The sequence below is a fragment of the Diceros bicornis genome, unplaced genomic scaffold, assembly GCF_020826845.1.
Source record: "Diceros bicornis minor isolate mBicDic1 unplaced genomic scaffold, mDicBic1.mat.cur scaffold_200_ctg1, whole genome shotgun sequence".
NCBI classification, from domain to species: domain Eukaryota; kingdom Metazoa; phylum Chordata; class Mammalia; order Perissodactyla; family Rhinocerotidae; genus Diceros; species Diceros bicornis.
The window spans coordinates 284,003-292,834 of NW_026691091.1; the positions used below are offsets into that span (position 1 = coordinate 284,003).

Genomic DNA, 8,832 nt, shown 5'->3' on the forward strand with positions numbered 1-8,832 from the left:
TGGACTTTTGTGACTGGCTTCTCTCACTAAGCATCATGTTTTCAAGGTTCATCCATGTTGTAGCGTGTGTCAGTGCTTCACTCCTTTTCATGGCTGAGTAATATTCTGCTATATGGATGGACCACGTTTTGTTTATCCAGTCATCTGTTGATGGACATTTGAGTTGTTTCTAATTGGGGGAGAAGGAAATGGGGGATGACTGCTTAATAGGTACGGGGATTCTTTTTGGGGTGATAAATGTGTCTGGGAACTGGATAGTGGTGATGTTTGTACAACACTGTGAATGTGCTAAATACCACCGAATCGTACTTTAAATGGTTAATGTGGTGAACTTTATGTTATGTGAGTTTTACCTCAGTAAAAAAAAGGCTTCATGGTATTTCATTGTATGGCTTCATTGTTCATTTAACGTGTTCTAAAATCTTGGACACATGGGTCCTTCTAGCCTTTCATTACTAATGAAAATATTGCATTAAATACATGTGTCCACACATCTTTGTGCCGATGTGTATCTGTAGGCCAATAGCCTTTTAAATGCCTATAGGATTCGCTTTCCCTACACCTAGGCTTGGAGGCTCCAGCCCACGTTTATTTCCATCTAGGTGGTGGGTCACATGGTGGCAGCCTCAGACCATTCCTGGGAGTGTGTCCCATGAGGACAACAGCCACCTCCCAGAACCTTATCCTCTGCAAACCTTCTCCTCCAGGTTATTGACATTCAAGGCATTTGCCCAGCTCTTCATCTTGGGGAGCTCCCGGGTGTTGGGCATTTTCCAGATTGGACCCTTGGCTGGTATCATGGCCTACCTGTTCACCATCATCAACAGCCTGCAGGGGGCCTTCATCTTCCTCATTCACTGTCTGCTCAACCGCCGGGTATGTAGCTGCTGCCCTCGCTGTCCCTGATGCCCCTCCTTCCAGGGGACATGCCTGTGCCAGCATACTTCCCTGCATCTGGGAGTGATTCATCTCCCCGTGATGTGTCTCCATCTCCAGGTACGGGAAGATTACAGAAGATGGATTACCAGGAAGACCACACCCGGATCCCAGTCCCAGACATCAGGGGTCATACTGACATCCTTTGCCTTCACTTCCAAAACGGTGAGAGACTGTGTGTTTTATGAAGGTTCTGGTCAAACAGAATACTTGCTTCTTAGCAATCCCAACCCCACCATGTGTTGAGTGTCTACTGTGAGTTAAGTGTGTCCATGTACATTAGCTCATTTGATGGAGGGTGGGGTTTAAGAGTGGAGGTTCAGGAGCCAGGCTGCCTAGGGTTAAATCCCAGCTCTGCCTCTTAGGAGCTGTGTGATCTAAAAAAGATAAACTCATGGGGGCTGGCCCCATGGCCTAGTGGTTAAGTTTGGTGTGCTCCGCTTTGGTGGCCCAGGGTCGGCTCCCAGGTGCAGACCCACACCACTCGTCAGTGACCATGCTGTTGCAGTGCCCCACATACAAAATAGAGGAAGACTGGCAACAGATGTTAGCTCAGGGTGAATTTTCCTCAAGCAAGAAAAAAAAGATAAAATCGTGACTCATACAGATATAAAATGAGCATACATTAAGGATTTTATTCCACTCATCAATCAGTGAAAGAACCAGGCAGATGTTATAACTGGCTCAAAAGAGAACACAAAGAACAGACATATATGTATATAATATATAATATATACAATGTATACAACGTATACATAATACATCATACACATAATGTATACAACGTATACATAATACATAAAACACATATAATGTATACAACGTATACATAATACATAATATACATATAATATGCATACAGTGTATACATGATATATATTATATATTGCATAATATATATGCAATTTATCCAATGTATATCATGTATACATAATACATAATACACATATAATATATACAATGTATACATAATACATAATATATATTACATAATACATGTATATGTCTGTTCTTTGTTCTCTTTTGACCCAGTTATAACATCTGCCTGGCTCCCTCATTGATAATTATATATACATAATATATATAATATAATGTTTAATTATATATTATATAATTATACGTATAATTATTAATATTATAAAATACATATAAAATTTCATATACCTATATGTTATATATGTATTACATATATATGCATTATAATACCTATGAATTATAATACATATATATAATTTCAGGAATATTGAAATGAATGTGCAAATGGACGCAAAACTGTTTTTTCCATGGAATTATTTTGCATCTCTGTCAGTTATTTAAAATTTACAGAATTGTAAAATATCTCCCACATAGATCAGAATTGGACAACCTGGAGATGTGTGCTCTGACAATACATCATTTTCCATGGAAGTACTCATTTTTCTCTACACCATAGATCTCATCCAGTCTCACAGCCATAAACACCATTTATTAGCAATGACCCCAAAATATTAAACAATGTGCAGTCCAGCTCCTTCTCCTGAATTCTACACTCATATAACCAACCACCTACCAAGTGCCCCCACTGAGATGTCTAACAGATGTCACAAATGTAACATGTTCCAATCTGAGCTTCTGATCCCCCACCTCTCATATCCATGGAGGGTTCCCTATCCTTCTATTGCTCAGCACAAGGCCATGGAGTTATCCTTGACTCTGCCTTTCTTCTTACCCTCCATCTCTGATCCATCAGCAAATCCTGTTGACCCTTCCTCAGAATGTATCCAGAATCTGATCGCCTGTCTGTTCCTTTGTTGCTTCTATTCTGTTCCAAGTCCTATTGTCTGTAGCCAGGATTATGGAAATAGCCTCATAAAGGGTCTTTCTGCTTCCCTTCTTGCCTTTTCCCTGCCCCACCTTTGGTCTGTTCTCCTTGCAGCAGCCAGAGGGCGCCTGTGAACTCCTGAGTCAGGTCACATCCCTTCTCTGCCTACAACCCTCTATGGCTCCCACCTTACTCAGTAAAAGCCAAAGTCCTCCTGATGGCCCACAAGGCCCTGTACGATCTGACCCTCTTTTCCTCCTTGACCTCATCTTCTGTTAATCTCACTTCCCTCTGCTCCACCCATGCTGGCCTGCTCAGGATTCTTCAGACACGCCAAGCTCACTTGCTGTTTAGGAATCTTGACCTGGATGCTCACTCTGCCTTGAATGTTCTTGTCCTGATACCCACATGGCCAACTCCCTCACCTCCTTCAAATCTTTGTTCCAATCATTTGTTATCAATAGTATTTCCTCTGGCAACTCTATTTCGTACTGCCTCCTTTTCTCCTACCCTGACATTCATGCTTCTCCTGCCCCTAATCCTGATTTTCTTTTCATAGCGCTTGCCACTTCCTAACATGCTATAACTTTCTTATTTATTTATGGTCTTCCATCTCACACTAGAATGTCTTATTTTTTCACTGACATATTCCAAGCTCAAGTAACTAAGATCCAGTGGCTTAATTAAATAGGGAATTATTTTTTTTGCAAGAATAGAAGCCCAGAGTTAGGTGTTGCTGGTATTGGTTCTATTGCTCAGTGGTATTATAAAGGATTTAGGATCTTCCCGGTTTTCCAATCCACTAGCAGCATGTTGGCTTTTCATCAAAATGTTTTTTATGGTTGCAAGGTGGGTGCCATAGCTCCAGACATCACGACCATGTTCAAGGCAGAAAGAAGAGGGATGGGGCAGAAGCAGCAGCCTCTCCTTTCATGCCTCTCCCTTTAACAGGAGACAGAAGCTTTTCCCAGAAACCCCTCAGCAGATTTCCCTTTCATCTAATTGGTCAGAACTGCATCACATGACCACTCCTAGTTACAAAAGAATTTGACAAAACAAGTATTTGGCTTTCTAGCTTCTAGAACGAGAGCTATCAGTGGTGAAGAGGTTAAGAATGGCTTTTGAGTTTGCCTGCAGTGCCTGCCATGCTAGAGATAATCACTGTTAACATTTTAAGGTTTATCCTTCTAGTCTGTGTTGCTATATTTCTCTCTCTCTGTATTTATAAGACCCATACCCCTATAGATATGACCCCTGGGATCATGTTTGTACTAATCTTGGTACTGATTCCAGTTCTGATTTCTCTCTCACAGGGTTAAAGCTCTTTCTTGCTTTCAAATACGCTATGAAGCAACATTTGAGGACAGCAGGTGCCGGCAGGAGCTGACGCTGAAATCTTCTCTTCATGGCTTAATGTGGAATTGCAGATCTCACCAGCCCCAGGACTCTCTGCGTGATTCAGAGCACTGATGGGTGGGGCGCTCTTCCCACGTTCCATGCACTGGTGAGAAACAAGACTTTCTGTTCCAGATTAAGATTTTATCTTCTATGTTCTGCAGCCCTTTGAATTTCCAGAGTTTTGAGGAAATAATAGATCCTAGTGCAATGGCATGACCAAGAACATCTGGCTACCATTTTGTTTTCTCCTAAGTTCTTTGGCGTGTGGCTGCAAGCCTGCCTCTCCAGCGCCTGTCACAGAGTATGGAAACGGCTTCAGGAAATGGCTTGTCTTCTGACCGACTGGCTTACCCTTTAACAAAGACTCCTCCTGCCTGTAAAGAAATGGCCAGTAAGACTGTAACGAGAGCCCCAGGGGATAAACAAAGCTCACTGACATGGACGCTACTTTGGCACAAACACTTAAAAGAGTTATGTTGGTAAGCAGGAGCGGTCGATGGAGCAGAATTCCAGCGTTTCACAGAGAGTTGAAGGACTTGATGACAAGGCCTTGGGAAATATTTTGGTTTCCTGGAAACTTTCCGGGAACCAACGTCTCCTTTCCTTCCAGGAACTGTTTTGTGACTTGGCTAGGATTCGCACTGCTCACAAAGTTATCATCATCCTGCCTTGCTCTTCGTCTCCCATAAAGTGTTGAGTGCCAAGGAGAGAAGACGGAAAATTTAAAATGTACATATCCTCCCTTCCATGGCCACTCTCCAGCCTGCCTCCTCAAAGTGTGGTCCGTGGACCAGAAGCATCAGCATCCCTTTGTTGGATAAACAGGATCTCAGGCCCCACTCCAGTTCTGCTGAACCAGAACCTGTGGTTTAATGAGATCCCCGGGGGATTTGTGTTGTGCGTGAGTGAATGCTCTAGAATATTCTTCTGTTTTCCATGCTTATACCAGAGCTTGTTTTTAAAACTAGAAAGGAAAACATATTCTTGGCTTTAGGACTTTGCATCTGCCATTCTCTCTTCCTAGGACACCTTTCCTCAAAATTGGGCTAATTTTTGCCCTCTCTTTGAGTCTCAGCTTAGTCATCACTTCCACCAGGAAGCACTCTTTAGATCTCTTCAAGTAGGATTAGATGTCACCTCTGCGTGTCCTCTAAGGCTTCATGCTTTTTAGCTCTGTATTATAATTTCTTTTCTTCTTGAGTGTCTCCAATTAGATTCTGAGCTCCCTAAGTGCAGGGAAGTATAGTCAGTGGATTCTTCATAAATATTTTGAATGAAAGCGTGAATGAATGGTTACTCTCCATTTTGAAGATGAGCAAACTGAGGCTCAGAGAGGTTAAGTAACTTTCCCATCATTACACAGCTGTAGCGGGCTGAGCTGGGCTTTGAACTCTTGACCAGAGAGCTCCTCTTCCAGGCCACTAGTCCTTCTCCTTCTCTTTCTTTGACCCTAGGAATTCTTAGTTTGGGGATACAGAGAAAAGACTAACTATTTACTTTGAGTCAACTTATCATTTAGGATTCAGTTTGCTCGGTAATGATCTTGTGTTGAACAATTTGATCACAACATTAAACTTGATTGATGGAGGCTCAGTCTTTGTTATTTGTGGCAGCCACAATTTGGGAGAGGGGCTGACATCTGTTTACAAACAAGAGTTCATTTATGATAGGTTGGTCTTCAATGTTTGGCTTGTCCAGAGGGTTCAATATAGAGGTGACAATTCTAAGGGATATTGAAGGCATGATTTTTACCCATTGCCAATTGTGGTAGGTTAATTGCATCAATGCCTTCAAGAATGGTTTCCATGCCTCCACATCCCTTCCCTGTAACTTTGTAACCCTTCCTTCTCTGACTCTGGCTTGGCCTTGAAAGTTTATTTGGCCAACGGAATGTTAGCAAGCATGACTCAGAGGTTTCAAAATTGGGTGTGCATCCCTTCTTGCCCTTTGCATGATTTGTCTTGCTCGCTCTTGCACCCCTGTCTCCGCCATAAGAACGTGCCCAGTCTAACCCGCTGGAGGGATGTGAGAAACATATGGAGGAGAGTTAAGTCATCCCGTTACACCAGCTGAGGCTGTCCTTAATCAGCCACCTAACCAACTTGTAGCTGACTGCAGTCACATCAGTGAGCCAAGTCAAGATCAGCAGACCTGCCCACCCAACCCATCAACTCAGGAGCAACAATCAGGTATCATTATTTTAGGGCACTGAGTTTCAGGAGTGGTTTGTTATGAAGTGTTATTTGTGGCAATTGCTAACTGATACAGCAGCCAATGGATTGTCAACATTTTGCATTTGATTACAACAATTTGGAATATACAAAGAGGAGGATTTGCATCTATATTTCCTCTTAGTTATCAAGGTCTATAAATCTATAATGCTTGAATAAAGTTCTTTCTGACAGAAGACTTGCACAAGGCATTGTCTATCTCTATTACAGTGTTACATGTTGGTTTAAAATACAATCGTGTTAAGGAACTCTATGTTTCTAAGGTAAGTGAAAGCTGTAACCTCCAAAATAAGGATCTTTCTTAATATAAACATCAAGCTATGCTTGGTACGTTCCTTTACCCCCATGGCCTCATATGCCTCCACTAGAGACAGAAAAGACACTTAGAATAAAAACTGCATGGTTCTCAAATCCCATAAATATAAAGTGAAATAACTCTGTCCTCTTATAATCCAAATAATTTATGGTGTCCAAAAAAAGACAGATCCATTCATTCAAGAACTATTTATTGACCACCTAAAATGTACTTTTCCTTCCTAAACCATTAAAGATCATTGAAAAAAAATTAAAAAATTGAAAAGTAAGGATATTAGAACATAAAATATTATTTTAAATTTAAATATTTTATTTTTCCCCAAACCAGAATTTATTAAAATTTGACTTTCTTGATTTTAATGGAAGAAAACTCATCAATAATTTTTCAAAATCAATTTCTAGAAAAAAATTAACCATTAAAAGTACATTGAAAAAGTATATGTAGGGGCTCACATTTTTCCTTTTGTATCAGGTTCCATTATGACCCCAGCATAGCACTGTCAGATCTTGGATTTGGATATTTTGCTTATCATGGATTTTTCTTGCATTGATTTTGATATTTTTAAAAATTGCATTTACATGGTATTTATCTTGATTTTTTTTGATGCACACTTAAATTTTGTGCCTGAGACGAGTGCTTCCCTCCCCTCCCCCCAGTGCTGGCCCTGATCGTGATCTTTTGCTTTACTGAGGAAGATTCTCCGAGCTAGCAACTGCTGCCAATCTTCCTTGTTTTGTATGTGAGCTGCCACCACAGCATGACCACTGACAGACGAGTGGTGTAGGTCTGCACCTGGGAACCAAACCAAGGCCACCGAAACAGAGCACGCCAAACTTAACCACTAGGCCACTGGGGCGGGCCCTGGTCATGATTTTTGGGGGGCAGATTCATACTGGTTTTTCAGGAAGTGGGACAACATCCTTGGCACCCCTTGCTTAAAAACACTTGAGTATTAATAATGCTGTATTAGTCACACCCGTCTACATGGAAAGAGAAAACCATAACATAGTGCCAGATATCTCATGGCTACACAGAAAGTTATCCTCAGGGTGACACAGAACAAGTACGCCCATGTTATTTTAAAACCTTTATTTTTCCCACTTATATTGTGAACATCTTTTCAACTCATCGAACCTCTTAGAACTTCAGTTTTTTCTCGAGAGCTGCACGGTATACATGTGTCATAATGTATTTAGCCTGTTTTTGCATCATTTTCAACTTTTTAGTACTATAAACTATACCGTAATGAACATCTTTGAGCTAAATTTTAAGCACTCTTCTAGTTAAATGCTTTTAAAATTAGTGGTAGGTTATCAATGAGAGGAAGCTTATATGTCTTCCTTAATGTCTGGTTGAAGAAAAACATTAGTAACTGCACAAATCTATCAAACTTTCACAAACTGTCCAAAAGTAAATCATTAGAAATATAGTAATTTGAAGTTTACTTAAGCTCTACTCATAGAAAATCTTTCCATCCTCAGTTCTAAATCATCTGGTTGCCTCCCTGCCTTAACATTTCTGTTCTGTTGTGCCTAAAGTTATCAATCTTTTATTTGTGATACACAGCATGTTGGATTATAATCAGATGCTCATGTGTTTTTGTGCCCCGCTATCCTATGAGTTCCTTGTCATTTATCTCTACACGCTTATGACCCAACAGAAGATTAGGTTCACGGATCAATAATGTTTACTTAATGAATGCATCAAGGAAAGAGTATGTCAATCTACCACACAGCAACAGGACACTGTTCTCTATTCTGCCCCCTGAAGGACACCCCTTGATTTTACAGATAATGTCATGCTCTTGCAGAGTCACCCAAAGACCCTTTTTTCTTAATATACCTTAATTTTATCTATTTATTTATTTTTCCCCCACAGCACCAATAGATAGTTGTATGTCATAGCTGCACATCCTTCTAGTTGCTGTATGTGGGGCGTGGCCTCAGTATGGCTGGAGAAAGTGGTGCGCGCCTGGGATCCGAACCCTGGCCGCCAGCAGCAGAGCACGAGCACTTAACCACTAAGCCACAGGGCCGGCCCAAGACCCTTTTGTTTAAGTTTCCAATAACAATAAGTCTGTGCTAATTCCATTATGAACACTGCTATTTCTAAAACGACAATAACCAACTTAGGTCAGCTTCCCTAAAAGC

The 8,832-nt window shown here is 41.0% G+C and overlaps 1 long non-coding RNA gene across 1 annotated transcript; it reads left to right on the plus strand.

Moving 5' to 3' along the window:
* The first annotated feature begins 596 nt into the window (after positions 1 to 596).
* LOC131402647 (uncharacterized) lies at positions 597 to 4,182 on the plus strand. Its single transcript, XR_009218853.1, has 3 exons — positions 597 to 876; positions 997 to 1,101; positions 4,051 to 4,182. It is a non-coding gene; the product is annotated as an uncharacterized LOC131402647 (long non-coding RNA).
* The last annotated feature ends 4,650 nt before the right edge of the window (positions 4,183 to 8,832 follow it).